Consider the following 16,945-nt stretch of genomic DNA (forward strand, 5'->3'; position numbering starts at 1 on the left):
TTGCCAATTTTGCTTATCTTCTCAAAGACCTAGCTTTTAGTTTTATTAGTCCTTACTATTCTTTCTTTTATTTATTTTTCATTTATTTCTGCTCAGAGCTTTATGATTTCTTTCCTTCTACTAATTTTGGTGTTTTTTTTTCCTTCTTTTTCCAGTTGTTTTAGATGTAAAGTTACACTGTCTATTCAATGTTTTTCTAGTTTCTTGAGGTAGGATTGTATAGATATAAACTTCCCTCTTAGGACTGCCCTAGTTGCATCCCATCAGTTTTGGGTTTTCATTTGTTTCTAGATTTTTTTTTTCCATTTCCCTTTTGATTTCTTAGTAACATGTTGGTTATTTAGAAATGTGTTCTCTAATCTCCATGGATTTCTGTTTCTTACGTTTTTTGTTTTTTGTTTTTCCCCCTCCTAATTGATATCTAGTCTCATAGCATTGTGAACGGAGATGTTTAATATGATTTCAGTTTTCTTAAATTTACTGAGGTTTGATTTGTGACCCAATGTGGTTTATCCTGGAGAATGTTCCTTGTGCACTTGAGAAGAAGGTGTATTCTTCGGCACTTGGATGGAATGTCCTGAAGATGTCAATGAGATCCATCTCATCTAACGTATCATTTAAGACTTGTGTTTCCTTATTAATTTTCTGTTTTGATGATCTGTCCACTTGTAAGAGGGGGTGTTGAATTCTCCCACTATTACTGTGCCACCATCAACCCCTTCCCTTATGTCTGTTAGCATCTGTCTCAAACACTGAGATGCTCCTGTGTTGGGTGCATCAGAGATCAGATTAGATGAGATCAGTCGCTCAGTCGTGTCCGACTCTTTCCGACCCCATGAATCGCAGCACGCCAGGCCTCGCTGTCCATCACCAACTCCCGGAGTTCACTCAGACTCACGTCCATTGAGTCAGTGATGCCATCCAGCCATCTCATCCTCTGTCGTCCCCATCTCCTCCTGCCCCCAATCCCTCCCAGCATCAGAGTCTTTTCCAATGAGTCAACTCTTCACATGAGGTAGCCAAAGTACTGGAGTTTCAGCTTTAGTATCATTCTTTCCAAAGAAATCCCAGGGCTGATCTTCAGAATGGACTGGTTGGATCTCTTTGCAGTCCAAGGGACTCTCAAGAGTCTTTTCCAACACCACAGTTCAAAACCATCAATTCTTCAGCGCTCAGCTTTCTTCACAGTCCAACTCTCACATCCATACATGACCACTGAAAAAACCATAGTCTTGACTAGACGAACCTTTGTTGGCAAAGTAATGTCTCTGCTTTTGAACATGCTATCTAGGTTGGTCATAACTTTCCTTCCAAGGAGTAAGCATCTTTTAATTTCATGGCTGCAGTCACCATATGTAGTGATTTTGGAGCCCAGAAAAATAAAGTCTGACACTGTTTCCACTGTTTCCCCATCTATTTCCCATGAAGTGGTGGGACCGGGTGCCATGATCTTCGTTTTCTGAATTTTGAAATTTAAGCCAACTTTTTTACTCTCCACTTTCACTTTCATCAAGAGGCTTTTTAGTTCCTCTTCACTTTCTGCCATAAGTGTGGTGTCATCTGCATATCTGAGGTTATTGATATTTCTCCCGGCAATCTTGATCCCAGCTTGTGTTTCTTCTAGTCCAGCGTTTCTCATGATGTACTCTGCATATAAGTTAAATAAACAGGGTGACAATATACAGCCTTGGTGAACTCCTTTTCCTATTTGGAACCAGTCTGCTGTTCCATGTCCAGTTCTAACTGTCGTTTCCTGACCTGCATACAAATTTCTCAGGAGGCAGATCAGGTGATCTGGTATTCCCATCTCTTTCAGAATTTTCCACAGTTTATTGTGATCCACACAGTCAAAAGCTTTGGCATAGTCAATAAAGCAGAAATAAATGTTTTTCTGGAACTCTCTTGCTTTTTCCATGATCCAGCGGATGTTGGCAATTTGATCTCTGGTTCCTCTGCCTTTTCTAAAACCAGCTTGAACCTCAGGAAGTTCACAGTTCATATATTGCTGAAACCTGGCTTGAAGAATTTTGAGCATTACTTTACATAGATCTTTATAATTGCTATGTCCTCCTCTTGGATTGATCCCTTGAACATCATACAGTGTTCTTCCTTATCTCTTGTAATCTTTTTTATTTTAAGGTCTATTTTGTGTGATATGAGGATTGCTACTCTAGCTTTCTTTTGCTTCCCATTTGCATGGGATATATTTTTCCATCCTCCCACTTTCAGTCTATATGTGTCTTTATGTCTGCAGTGGTTTTTTGTAGACAGCATATAAATGTATCTTGTTTTTGTATCCACTCAGCCATTCTGTGTCTTTTGGTTGGAGCATTTAATCCATTTACATTTAAAGTAATTCTTGATATATATGTTCCTATTGCCATTTTCTTCATTGTTTGGGGTTGATTTTGTAGGTCTTTTTTTTTTTTTTTCTCTCTTGTATTTCTTGACTATATAATTCCCTTTAGCATTTATTGTAAAGCTGATTTAGTGGTACTGAATTCTGTTAACTTTTGCTTGTCTGAAAAGCTTTTGAGTTCTCCATCTATTTTGAATGAAATTCTTGCTCAGTACCGTAATCTTGGTTGTAGATTTTTCCTTTTCAGTACTTTAAATATATCCTGCCATTCCCTTCTGGCCTGCAGAGTTTCTGGTGAAAGATCAGCTGTTAAGCATATGAGGCTTCCATTGTATGTTACTTGTTGCTTCTAGCTTGCTGTTTTTAATATTCTTTCCTTGTATTTAGTCTTTGTTAGTTTGATTAATCAGAGAAGGAAATGGCAACCCACTTCAGTGTTCTTGCCTAGAGAATCCCAGGGATGGAGGAGCCTGGTGGGATGCCGTCTATGGGGTCGCACAGAGTCAGACATGACTGAAGCGACTTAGCAGCAGCAGCCCCAGCAGCAGCAGTAGCAGTTTGATTCATATGTGTCTTGGCATGTTTCTCCTTGGGTTTATCCTGTATGAGACTCTTTGTGCCTCTTGGACTTGGTTGATTATTTCCTTTTCCATGTTGGGAAATTTTCAACTATAATCTCTTCAAAATTTTTCTCATACCCTTTCTTTTTCTCTTCTTTTTCTGGGACCATTACAGTTCGAATTTTGGTGTATTTGATATTGCCCCAGAGGTCTCTGAGACTATCCTCAGTTATTTTCATTCTTTTTACTTCAGAAGTCATTTCCACCATTTTATCTGCTAGCTTACTGATTCAGTCTTCTGCTTCAGATATTCTGCTATTGATTCCTTATAGAGTATTTTTAGTTTCAGTAATTGTGTTCTTTGTCTCTGCATGTTTATTATTTAATTCTTCTAGATCTTTGTTAATTGATTTATGCATTTTCTCCATTTTGTTGTCAAGGTTTTTGATGATCTTTACTATCATTATTCTGAATTCTTTTTCAGGTAGTTTGCCTATTTCCTCTTCATTTATTTGTACTTCTGTGTTTCTAGTTTGTTCTTTCATTTGGGTAGTATTTCTTTGCCTTTTCATTATTTTTTTTTTAACTTATTGTGTTTGAGGTCTGCTTTTCCTAGGGTTCAAAGTTGAGTTATTTCTTCCTTTTGGTTTCTGCCTTCCTAAGGGTGGTCCTGTGGTTTGTGTGAGCTTCATAAAGCGTGAGATTTGTGCTGAGTTTTTGTTTGTTTGTTTTCCCTTTGATGGGCAACGCTGAGTGTGGTGGTAATCCTGTCTGCTGATGATTGGGCTTGTATTTTTGTTTTGTTTGTTGTTTAGATGAGACGTGGTTGCTCTGGTGCTACTGGTGGTTGGGTGATGCCAGGTTTTGTATTCCAGTGGTTTCTTTTGTGTGAGTTCTCACTATTTGATATCCCTTATGGTTAGTTTTCTCGTAGTCTAGGTCTTGAGTCAGTGCTCCCACTACAAATGCTCAGGGCTTGATCTCAGCTGTGGAAATTTGGCAAATTACTTCACCTCTCTGTGTTTCTGTTTCTTCATCTGTGTCTCCTGTATTGCAGGTGATTTCTTTACCACTGATCTGACTGTAAAGTGAAAATACCTCCTGCCATATTAATAAACAAGAAATGTCACGGCCATCAATGATTTCTGTCCTCCAAATGTGAATGAGAGTTCCCCAAACTGAGATCCACTCTATGCTTCCACACCCCATGGTGATTGCTGAATTTGGTTTGCATTTTTAGGTCTAATTATTCTCTTGTGTTTTTTGTCTACAGAAATTCCTTTAGCATTCGTTGTAAAGCTGATTTGTTGTGCTGAATTCACTTATCTTTTCTTTACCTGTAAAGTTTTTGATTTCTCCTTTTCACTTGAGTGAGATCCTTTCTGGATAGAGTAATCTTGGTTATAGGCTTTTTCTTTTCATCACTTTATGTATATCTTGCCACTCTCTTCCAGCCTGCCAACTTTCTTTTAAAATATCAGCTGTTAGCCTTATGTGGATCCCTTAATATATTATTTGTTGCTTTTTCCTTACTGCTTTTAATATTTGTTATTTGTGTTTAATTTTCTTTAGTTTGATTAATATATGGTTTTGGCATGTTTTTCCTTGGTTTTATCGTGTATGGGACTCTCCGGGATTCCTGGACTTGGGTGGCTATTTCTTTTTCCATTTTAGGGAAGTTTTCAACTAGAATCTCCTGAAATATTTTCCCATGCCCTTTCCTTTTATCTTTTTTTTGGGGGGCCCCTATGATTCAAATGTTGTTATGCTTAATTTTGTCCCAGAGGTGTCTGAGAATGTCCTCATTTCTTTCCATTCTTTTTTCTTTGCTCTGCCTCAGTCACTTCCACCATTCTATCCTCCAGCTCACTGAACCATCATTCTGCATCAGTTATTCTGCTATTGGTTCCCTCCAGTGTATTTTTAATCTCAGGTATTGTGTTATTCATTATTGATTGTATATTCTTTAATTTTTCTAGGTCCTTGTTAAACATTTCTTATACCTTCTCAATCTGTGCCTCCAGTCTATTTATGTGTCTCCATTTTATTTTCAAGATTTTGGATCATCTTTGCTATTATTACTCTGAATACTTTTGCAGGTAGACTGCCTCTTTCCTCTTCCTTGTTCCCATTGTTTGGTCTTGTGGTTTTTTACCATGTTCCTTCAATTGCTGCATATTTCTCTGTCTTTCATTTTGTTTAATTTGCTGTTTTGGAGGTCTCCTTTCTGCAGTTTGGAAGGTCATAGTTCTGCTTAATTGTAGAGTCTTTCCTCCTCTGGGTGGGGTTTTATAAGTGCCATGCAATGGTTTCCTGGTTGGTGGGATTTGTGCCTGTATTCTGTCAGATTGAGCTGGATCTTGTCTCTCTGTAAGGCAGTGCAGTGTCCAGTAGGAGGCAAATCCCATGTATATATGGGCTTTCTCGATAGCTCAGTTAGTAAAGAATCTACCTGCAGTGCAGGAGACCCTGGTTTGTTTCCTGAGTCAGGAAGATCCCCTGGAGAAGGGATCGGCCAACCACTCCAGTATTCATGGACTTCTCTTGTGGCTCAGCTGGTAAAGAATCCACTGGCAATATTGGAGACCTGGGCTTGTTCCCTGGGTTGGGAAGATCCCCTGTAGAAGGGAAAAGCTACCAACTCCAGTATTCTGACCTACCCAGAGAATTCCATGGACTGTATAGTTCATGGGATCACAAAATGTTGAACATTGCTGAGTGACTTTCACAAGGTGTGGGCAGTAACTTGTGCCAACTCACAACTTGGTGGGAGCTGCCACCACTGGATTCAGGACTGTATGAGTACTGTTTTGTCTGCTGCTTCAGACACTTTTCTTGGCTTTGGTAATGGCTAGTAGTTCACGGTTCCTCTTCTGGGATCATAAATTGCAGTCATATCTCATTCCACTGCTGGCGCTAACACCAGTTTTGCAACGGATGGACACACAGTTGCTCTCTGCAAGTGTGGAATTAGAGTGTCATGACAACAACAAATTCCTACCACTCTCGGCAGCCCAGTCTATTCCCTGACCTCCCTCAGCTGTCATACTAGCTCCCTCAGGGTATCCTCACAGCAGACAACTCTAGTCTTCTCCCTGGGATCCAACACACACACCTGAGCCTCAGCGTCCTGCCCCAACTCTCACGATGGAGACAGACAGGCAATCCACATCTCAGCTGGGAGTTCCAAGTACTATTCACAATGATCTCTGTTAATTCTCTCCATTTTGCCTTCTGAGCATTGCAATTCATGATGAGGTTCTGAAATCCTTCGTCTCTCTCTTTTTTTTTTTATCTTTATCTTTTGTCCTATCTCATTCTAAGAAGTTTGGCTGGCATTTTTGGAAGTTTGGGGTCTTTAGCCAGTGTTCAGAAGTTGTACTGCAAGAGTTGTTCCACATGAAGATTTGTGGAGAGGAAGGTTATTTCCCCTTCTTATTCCTCCACCATCTTCTCCCTGGCCTTACTAGTTTTTGTTTGTTTGTTTGTTTCGATGTTGAATTTCAAGCCAGCTTTTCTGGTTTCCTTGTTTGTCCTCATCAAGAAGCTCTTTAGCTCCTCTTTACTTTGCATATGTAAGGTTGTTGATATTTCTCTGAGCAATCTTACTTCCAGCTTGTGCTTCATCCAGCCTGGTATTTTGCATGATGTACCCTGCATATAAGTTAAGTAAGCAGGGTGATGATATACAGGCTTGCTGTACCCCTTTCCCAATTTGGAACCAGTAAGTTGTTCTATGTCCAGTTCTAACTGTTGCTTCTTGACTTGCATAAAGGTTTCTCAGGAAACAGATCCAGCGATCTGTTACTCCTGTCTCTTGAGGAGTTTTGCACAGTTTGCTGTGATCCACACAGTCAAATGCTTTAGAATAGTCAATGAAAGTGAAAGTGAAAGTCGCTCAGTAGTGTTCTACTCTTTGTGACCCTGTGGACTCTATAGTCCATGGAATTCTCCAGGCCAGAATACTGGAGTGGGTAACCTTTCCCTTCTAGAGGGGATCTTCCCAATCCAGGTATCGAACCCAGGTATCCTGCATTGCAGGCAGATTCTTTACCAACTGAGCCACAAGGGAAGTGAAGCAGAAGTCAGTGAAGCAGAAATAAATATTTCTCCATGATCCATTTCTCCATGGCATTTTTTTTTTTTTCTGGTTCTTCTGTCTCTTTGAAACTCAGCTTGGACATCTGGAGGTTCTTGGTTCATGTATTGCTGAAGCCTAGCCTGAAGGATTTTGGACATAATCTTGCTAGCATGTGAAATAAATTCAATTGTATGGTAGTTTGGACATTCTTTAGATTTGCCTTCTTAGGAAGATAGACAGATAAATACATAGATAGATAGATAACCTCTATTTCTTACTCTATCTCCATAAACACACACACACACACACAGAATGGGATGTATTCAGCTATGAGAAAGAAGGAAATTTTGCCATTTGTAACAACATGGTGATAACATAAAGATATTATATTGAAAAAAGTCAGACAAAGACAAGTTTTATATGTAATCACATACGTAGAATCTAAAAAAGCTGAGATCATAAAAACAGCAGAATGGTGTTTACCAAAGGCTTAAGGGTGGGATAGTATTGAAGATGTTGTTTAAGGTTACAGACTTGCAACTAGTAGATAAGTCCTGAAGATCTAATGAACAGCATAGACATTATAGTCAACAATGCCATATCACAAAGCTCAAAGTTGATAAGCGACTGGTTTTGAATTGTTACAGACAAGAAATGAGAGTTATGTGATGTGATAGAGGTATTATTTAATACTATAGTGGTAATCATATTGCAATATGCAAAAGTATTCAATCAATATATTGTAAAATTTAAAATTACACATTTTTAATGTCAATTTTATTTCAATGAAAATAAATGAGCAAAACTTCAGATTCTTATGGAACATCATGAAATTTACCAATATAAGCATAATGGTTCTCTCAGAGGGAAAAGGACATATTTTATGATGATAAGAGTTATTTCATCAGGAATATGTATGTAGATCGTAAATATAAATACATAGAAATAAATATAAATATAAATAAATTAGAAAACATCTATAGAGAAAATAAAATCAAAAGTTGGTTCTTTGAAAATATCAACAAAATTGAGAAAAATTTTACAAAGACTAATCAAGAGAAGATGAGACAATTCAGACAGTGATATATTAGTAGTGAAAGAGCAGACATTATTACTGATTCCTTAAAATTTAAATGATTATATAGAAATATTATGAAACACTTCATGCCAACAAATTTAACAACTTAGATGAAATGGACAAATTTCTATATGGCAAAAATTAATAATACTCATTGAAAAAGAAATAGAAATGTAAAATCTGTATAATAAATGAAGAAATTAAATTAGTAATTAAAAAAAACTTTCTTTAAAAATAAATTAAGACTCAGATGTCCTTTTAACAAGTCACATACGAAATAATCACAATGCTTATTTAACTTTCCCCAAATATTTAAGAGAATGGAGTGTCTCCCAACTTATCCTATGAAACCAATATTAACTTTTTATCAAAGTCAGACAAAGATATCACAAGAGAAGAAAACTATAGACTAATATTTCCCACAGATATAGATGTAAGAATCCTAACAGTATTTGATATCCAAATGCAGCAAGATAAGGAGAAGGCAATGGCACCCCACTCCAGTATTCTTGCCTGGAAAATCCATGGATAGAGGAGCCTGGTAGGCTGCAGTTCATGGGGTCGCTAGGAGTCAGACACGACTGAGTGACTTCACCTTCACTTTTCTCCTTCATGCATTGGAGAAGGAAATGGCAACCCACTCCAGTGTTCTTGCCTGGAGAATCCCAGGGACACCAGAGCCTGGTGGGCTGCTGTCTATGGGGTCGCACAGAGTCGGACATGACTGAAGCGACTTAGCAGCAGCAGCAGCAAGATATAATAGAAATATATATGAAGATCAAGTGAGATTTATCCTAAGAATTAAAGGTTGGATTAACATCCAAAAATCCAAAGGAAAAAAAAAAAATAACACCACATTAATGAGTACAATAAACAGTCTGCACAATCATTTCAATAAACTCATTAGAAAGAGTTGACAAAGTCCATTTCTGATTAAAATCATGAACTGGAACAGAAGGGAACTTCCCCAACCTGACTAATTATGTTTTATTCCTAATTGGAGCCAATTTTATAAGTTGATATAAAATAAAATTAACAGTTTTTTAAAGAAAGATAAAAGCATGTGAAAGAGCTATAAGTGGTAAAGAAATATACTAAAATCAATTTTCATTAGAGTCATATAAGAATTTATTTTTAATTAGAGGAAGCTACCAAGCTCAGTTAGTAATCTTAATACTGAGGGTTCCATACAAAGGATTCTCAGACATGGGAGACAAAAAGCCAAAGTGTGAGATCAAGAGATATGATCTCTAAACTCTCATCTTGATCTCACATTATATGCTTCCATCTTCAGAAGCAGTGAATTTCTCAAATGTTGTTGGAATGAAGAAAGAATATGATCTTGTCAGAGCATAGCCAGGGAAGGATTGTCTGCTTGTTCTTGTTTTATTTACTCCACTTTTGCAGTTACTAATGTTAGGTAGTTAGAATAGGAAAAAAGAGTCCAAAATGACGGTTGCTAAACTGAACTGAAAAGACAAAGAAGGAATAAACTTGTGAAAATGGAACAAAGGAAGTTCTGAGGACCAGAGTGAGGACCTCAGGTGAAGCAAACAGCCCTCCTGACTAGCCCAATTTACATGGGGCAGGCTCAGAGGAAGGAGATAAATCATATAAAGAGAGGAGCCAAAACTGAGCCTCCTCTCTCTCTTCTCTTTACATCTTTTTGGTCAGCCCACTCTCACACCTCAAGAATGTATTTTCCTTTGCTTACTAAATAAAAGTGAGCTGTAACTGAGCTGTAACACTGGTCTGAAATTTCAAATCTTTCTGTGGTGAGACAGAACCGAGGAAATTGCACACTCCTCCAACATATATGATGCCATTTCTTGGATTTAACCTGGCTGAAACAATCTTAGCTCAGCCCCTGTGAGGCTGAGGCCAAGCACAGCAGAAGCCCAACTCTGCAAAAGCTCCTGCAGTGGAACCTGAACATGAAGAAAACCCAGTGCAGGGGAAGTGAGAAGAAGCCCAGCGTGCTGGAAACAGGGAAAGCAAAAACAAACTCGACAGAAAGCTCAAGTGGCTCAGTTTCAGATTCCAGAAGACCTCTGGTTAAGGTAGGAGGTCCTCACTCCTGTGGCTAGAAGGACATATAACTAACAAAATCTTAACTCCTTTACAATCTCTCATTTCTTGTTTTCTTGAACCCCCTATGAACAGGTGAGTGGCAGTGGGTACAACTGTGGGACTCTGGCAGGGACTACTTAGTAGCTATTGCCCAGGCAAGTGGGGGTTCTTCTGTCCTTAATCCTCTTTGTGCCAAGGATCAGGCCAATGAAAACTATGAGCACAGGTCAGGTATAGAGCAGATTTTCTGACAGGTTATGAAAGGGATTCCTCAGCACATATTTCCCACTGATTTTTCCTCCCATTTTTCAGTTCCTCTCTCCATCTATGCCACTGCTTAAAAAGTATTTGGCAGGCTATCATCTCTCCTGAAGGTGAAAAGTTGTGTTTGAAACTGTTTACCTAAGATTGGAACTCAAACCACATGGCAGGGACTCTGTGCTATGCTTATTCACTCAGTTGTATCCGACTGGAACTTGAGCCTGGCCAAAACCCACAGTGCCTGGTTTCGGGACCTAATGAAGCTCAGGTTCTTGATGTCTCATTGCAAAAAATTCAGTGATAGACACAATCATAGGTAAGAGGTAGACTTATTTGTTCAGATTCAGGAGAAGCACACTCCACAGGATGTGAAACACAGCAGATTGTGAGTGCAGCAGCCATGAAATGTGTAGTTAGCTTTGGTGAGCTGGGTGATTTAATATGCTAATGAATGGGAGGATCATTCCAACAATTGAGGAACCACCCACACCTTGGTCTTTTGCTAGTGCCTTGGAACTGTTCTGGTGCCTCTGGGTGTGTCATTTAGCTTGCAGATTGAGGACTGAGGTTTAGTTAAAATTGAATTTTCATTCTGGACCCATTTGATTTTAATCGGTTATGTCATGCCCTTGGGCTATGTCATTCTTTCAAAAGTTGTGCCCTGTCCCTTTCCCTCCTGTTTCATGCTCTTTTCCTGAGCCCCATCCAGGCCCAAAATGTTGCCTCTATAATCTCCTAGAGGGACAACCAGAAAATAGCTGACCCTTAGGAGGAAAATACTGTATAATATCTAATCCCTTTAGCTATTCAGGCTTTCATCTTCCACATTTCCTATAACATGTACAACAATAGCATCTCTCAGTGAACATGCTAGGGTAGGTGATGGGCACACAATGCCTGCTAGAAGTCCATCTGTTGGTGGCATCCCTTCAAGGGCAATTGGGCTTCCAGGGATAATGTTTGCCACTTTGGGAATTAGCACTGCAGGCCGTTTAGGCCCAAACCCTTGCCACCCTTCTCTTATAGTTACAAACATACCCCTGGATCCATTCCACTCCACTTTTATGGAATATCTGGTCTGTTGTCTCATCAATTTATCCTTAAGCCACTTACTAACTAATTTCTAAAACCAGGACCCTGTCCCCTTATAGGCAACATCTCTTCCCCCTGTTTATTATTAAAATACTCTTAATGCCACTAACAGGACAAGATAGCTCACTCCTTTGTCATTACTTCTGTTATTAACTAAACTGGGTCTACCAGGCAATGGAATGTTTACCACTGGAAACCCCTAAACTGCTATTATGGAAGATTAGGGGAGGAAATTAGTGACTTATATTTCCTGAGACCAATAAGAGGATAAAGCTTATGGCTGTTTCACCAGGTTCCAAGTCTCAGGACACAGGCTTGTACTGTTTTATATCATGATATCTATTCCCAACTGTGGTAGAAAAATCAACAATCAGTTAAGATTCAGTTCAGTTCAGTTCAGTGACTCAGTCGTGTCTGATTCTTTGCAACCGCATGAATCGCAGCATGCAAGGCCTCTCTGTCCATCACCAACTCCCAGAGTTCACGGAAACTCATGTCCATCGAGTCAGTGATGCCATCCAGCCATCTCATCCTCTGTCATCCCCTTCTCCTCCTGCCCCCAATCCCTCCCAGCATCAGAGTCTTTTCCAATGACTCAACTCTTTTCATGAGGTGGCCAAAGTATTGGAGTTTCAGCTTCAGCATCAGTCCTTCCAATGAACACTAAGGACTGATCTCCTTTAGGTTGGACTGGTTAGATCTCCTTGCAGTCCAAGGGACTCTCAGGAGTCTTCTCCAACACCACAGTTCAAAAGCATCAATTCTTCGGCACTCAGCTATCTTCACAGTCCAACCCTCACATCCATACATGACCACTGGAAAAACATAGCCTTGACTAGACGATCTTTGTTGGCAAAGTAATGTCTCTGCTTTTCAATATGCTATCTAGGTTGGTCATAACTTTCCTTCCAAGGAGTAAGTGTCTTTTAATTTCCTGGCTGCAATCACCATCTGCAGTGATTTTGGAGCAAAAAAAAAAAGTCTGACACTGTGTCCACTGTTTCCCCATCTATTTCCCATGAAGAGTTGGGACCAGATGCCATGATCTTAGTTTGCTAAATGTTGAGCTTTAAGCCAACTTGTTCACTCTCCTCTTGCAGTTTCATCAAGAGGCTTTTTATTTCCTCTTCACTTTCTGCCATAAGGGTAGCATCATCTGCATATCTGAGGTTATGGATATTTCTCCCGGCAATCTTGATTCTAGCTTGTGCTTCTTCCAGCCCAGCGTTTCTCATGATGTACTCTGTATATAAGTTAAATAAGCAGGGTGTCAATATACAGCCTTGATGTACTCCTTTTCCTATTTGAAACCAGTGTGTTGTTCCATGTCCAGTTCTAACTGTTGCTTCCTGACCTGCTTATAGGTTTCTCAAGAGGCAGGTCAGGTGTTCTGGTATTCCCATCTCTTTCAGAATTTTCCACAGTTTATTGCAATCTACACAGTCAAAGGCTTTGGCATATTTAGTAAAGCAGAAATAAATGTTTCTCTGGAACTCTCTTGCTTTTTCCATGATCCAGCGGATGTTGGCAATTTGATCTCTGGTTCCTCTGCCTTTTCTAAAACCAGCTTGAACATCTGGAAGTTCACGGTTCACATACTGCTGTATGTAAAGAATTTTGAGCATTACTTTACTAGCATGTGAGATGAGTGCAATTGTGTGGTAGTCTGAGCATTCTTTGGCATTGCCTTTCTTTGGGATTGGAATGAAAACTGACGTTTTCCAGTCCTGTGGCCACTGCTGAGTTTTCCAAATTTGCTGACATATTGAGTGCAGCACTTTCACAGCATCATCTTTCAGGATTTGAAATAGCTCCACTGGAGTTCCATGACCTCCACTAGCTTTGTTCGTAGTGATGCTTTTTAAGGCTCACTTGACTTCACATTCCAGGATGTCTGGCTCTAAGTGAGTGATAACACCATCGTTATTATCTGGGTAGTGAAGATCTTTTTTGTACAGTTCTTCTGTGTATTCTTGCCCACCTCTTCTTAATATCTTCTGCTTCTGTTAGGTCCATACCTTTTCTGTCCTTTATCGAGCCCATCTTTGCATGAAATGTTCCCTTGGTACCTCTAATTTTCTTGAAGAGATCTCTGGTCTTTCCCATTCTGTTTTTGTTTTTGTTTTTTGTTTTTTTCCTATTTCCTTGCATTGACAACTGAGGAAGGGTTTCTTATCTCTTCTTGCTATTGTTTGGAACTCTACATTCAGATGCGTATATCTTTCCTTTTCCCCTTTAATTTTCACTTCTCTTCTTTTCACAGCTATTTGTAAGGCTACTTCAGACAGCCATTTTGCCTTTTTGCATTTCTTTTCTATGGGGATGGTCTTGATCCCTGTCTCCTTTACAGTGTCATGAACTGCCATCCATAGTTCATCAGGCACTCTGTTTATCAGATCTAGTCTCTTAAATATATTTCTCACTTCCATTGTATAATCATAAAGGATTTGTTTTAGATCATACCTGAATGGTCTAGTGGTTTTCCCTACTTTCTTCAATTTAAGCCTGAATTTAGCAATAAGGAGTTCATTATCTGAGCCACAGTCATCTCCCTGTCTTGTTTTGCTGACTGTATAGAGCTTCTCTATCTTTGGCTGCAAAGAATATAATCAATCAGATTTCACTGTTGACCATCTGGGGTTTGTTATGAATGTGCGTTCTCTTGGCAGAACTCTATTAGCCTTTGCCCTGCTTCATTCTGTATTCCAAGGCCAAATTTTCCTGTTACTCCATGTGTCTTGACTTCCTACTTTTGCATTCCAGTCCCATATAATGAATAGGACATCTTTTTTGGATGTTAGTTTTAAAAGGTCTTGTAGGTCTTCATAGAACCATTCAACTTCATCTTCTTCTGCATTACTGGTTGAGGCATAGGCTTGGATTACCGTGATATTGAATGGTTTACCTTGGAAAAGAACAGAGATCATTCTGTTGTTTTTGAGATTGCATGCAAGTACTACATTTTGGACTCTTTTGTTGACCAATATGGCTACTCCATTTCTTCTAAGGGACCCCTGCCCACATTAGTAGATATAATGGTCATCTGAGTTAAATTCACCCATTCCAGTACATTTTAGTTCTCTGATTCCTAGAATGTCAATGTTCACTCTTGACATTTCCTGTTTGATCACTTCCAATTTGCCTTGATTCATGGACCTGACATTCCAGGTTCCTATACAATATTGCTCTTTATAGCATCAGACCTTGCTACTATCACCAGTCACATCCACAACTGGGTATTGTTTTTGCTTTGAATCCTTCCCTTCATTCTTTCTGGAGTTATTTCTCCACTGATCTCCAGTAGCTTATTTGGCACTTACCAACATGGGGAGTTCCTGTTTCAGTATCCTACCATTTTGCCTTTTAATACTGTTCATGGGGTTCTCAAAGCAATGGCTGAGAGGAGCTACCTCACATCCAAGGTCAGGGGCAGCGGCCAATAGGAGCTATCACATGTCCGAGGTCAGGATTGGTGGCTGAGAGGAGGTACCCCATGTCAGAGGACAGTGGTGGCGGCTGAGAGGAGCAACCCCACGTACAAGCAGTGGTGGCTGCACAGGTGCAGGAGGGCCAAGAGGAGCTAGTCCACGTTCAAGGTCAGGAGGGGCGACTCTTCCAAGGTAAGGAGCAATGGTTGTGCTTTGCTGGAGCAGCTGTGAAGAGATACCCCATGTCCAAGGTAAAAGAAACCCAAGTAAGACGGTAGGTGTTGTGAGAGGGCATCAGAAGGCAGACACACTGAAACCATAATCACAGAAAAATAGTCAGTCTGATCACATGGACTACAGCCTTGTCTAACTCAATGAAACTAAGCCATGCTGTGTGGGGCCACCCAAGATGGACAGGTCACAGTGGAGAGGTCTGATGGAATGTGGTCCACTGGAGAAGGGAAATGACACACCACTTCATTATTCTTGCCTTGAGAACCCCATGGACAGTTAAGATTACCATGCCTTAATCCTACCCAGCCCTGGTCATGCGGGAGAGCTTGGGATGCCCGACTCCAGTCCAGGAGTCCGAGCAGATGGACCTGCTTCAACATACCTAGAGATCTGGTCCTCAGAAGGTTTTCACACCTCAACCTGCTTGGAGATCCACCAGTCCGGGGGTCCCAGGAGGTCAACATGCCTCGATTTGTCCAGGGACCAAATTCTCAGGAGGCTGACCTGCCTCGACCTGCCTGGGGATTCAGTCTCCAGGAGACTATCATGCCTCAGCCTTCCTGGGGGCCTGCACCCTGACCCGGGGATGTCCAGCTCTCAGATTGTAATAGTACTGGGTAGGATAAGCTTCAGAAAGACTCACCACTAAGGAAGTCCACCCATGAAAACAGAAGGAAGTCTATTGGTTATGCGACTGTGCCCAGTATCAGCAATAACTCGGGAACCCAATGAGCACCCCATTGCCTTTCTGGAAAGGCTAAAAAAGGCCCTCCAAAATTTACCAATATGGACTTAGACTCTTATGAGGGACAGGTGACTTTAAAGGACAAATTCCTGTCCTAATGTGCATCAGACATCAGGATAAAGTCACAACAGTTACAGTAGCAGGAGCCTGCTGCCTCTTTAGATGAGATGGTCCAGACAACCACCAGTACCTTTTATAACAGATAAAAGAAGAAGGAGGCCAAGACCCAGAAAAGGGAGTAAAGGAAAGAGACAAGGCATGCTCAGATGCTGGCTGCCCTTCAGGGAAGCCCTATGACAACCCCCTAGTCCTTAAAGGACAAGGCACGAGGCAAATGCCTAATCTGTAGACAGGCGGGACATTGGGCCAAAGAGTGTCCAAACCGTGACAAATCTCCTAAAACGTCATGCTATGAATGTCATCAATTGGGACATTGGGGAGAACTCTGACCTGGAGACCCAAGAGCCTCAAAGTCTAGCACCAAGCCTTCCCTCAAAATGGTTCAACAGGACTGAAGTGGGCCACTCCAGCCAGTCTGCCTGTCACAGATAACCTTTGGCTGGAGCTAAAGTTGCAACCAAATGTGGCAGGTAGGTCCAAGAACTTCTTGGTTAACTGAGGGGTTACCTACTCTGTCCTGACCTCCTACTCTGGAGCCTTTTCCTCCCAAATCTATACTATTTTGGGTGCTACAGGAAAAACAATTACAAAAGATTCACCTGAGTACTTCTTTGTTGCTGGAATGGACAAATATTTTCCTACCACTTTCTGGTGGACTCTGAGTGTCCTACTCCCTTATTGGGAAGAGATCTCTGCCTGCCTTTGAAATCTTAAAGCTATTGCAGTCCTGATTGAAGATGCTTTAAAACTCTTTTGGGGGCAAAATAACTATTTTTACTAGCCACCAATGAAACAACTCCTGAAAGGGAGAGGCCATTTATGGATGTCTGATCAAAGAATCCTCAGATATCAAGCAATGATGATGGAAAATCCAGGCCTGACTATATCCCCTTGTGAGGTTCTTAACCCAGCTACCC

This window comes from Bos mutus, chromosome X (genome assembly GCF_027580195.1).
Source record: "Bos mutus isolate GX-2022 chromosome X, NWIPB_WYAK_1.1, whole genome shotgun sequence".
NCBI lineage: Eukaryota > Metazoa > Chordata > Mammalia > Artiodactyla > Bovidae > Bos > Bos mutus.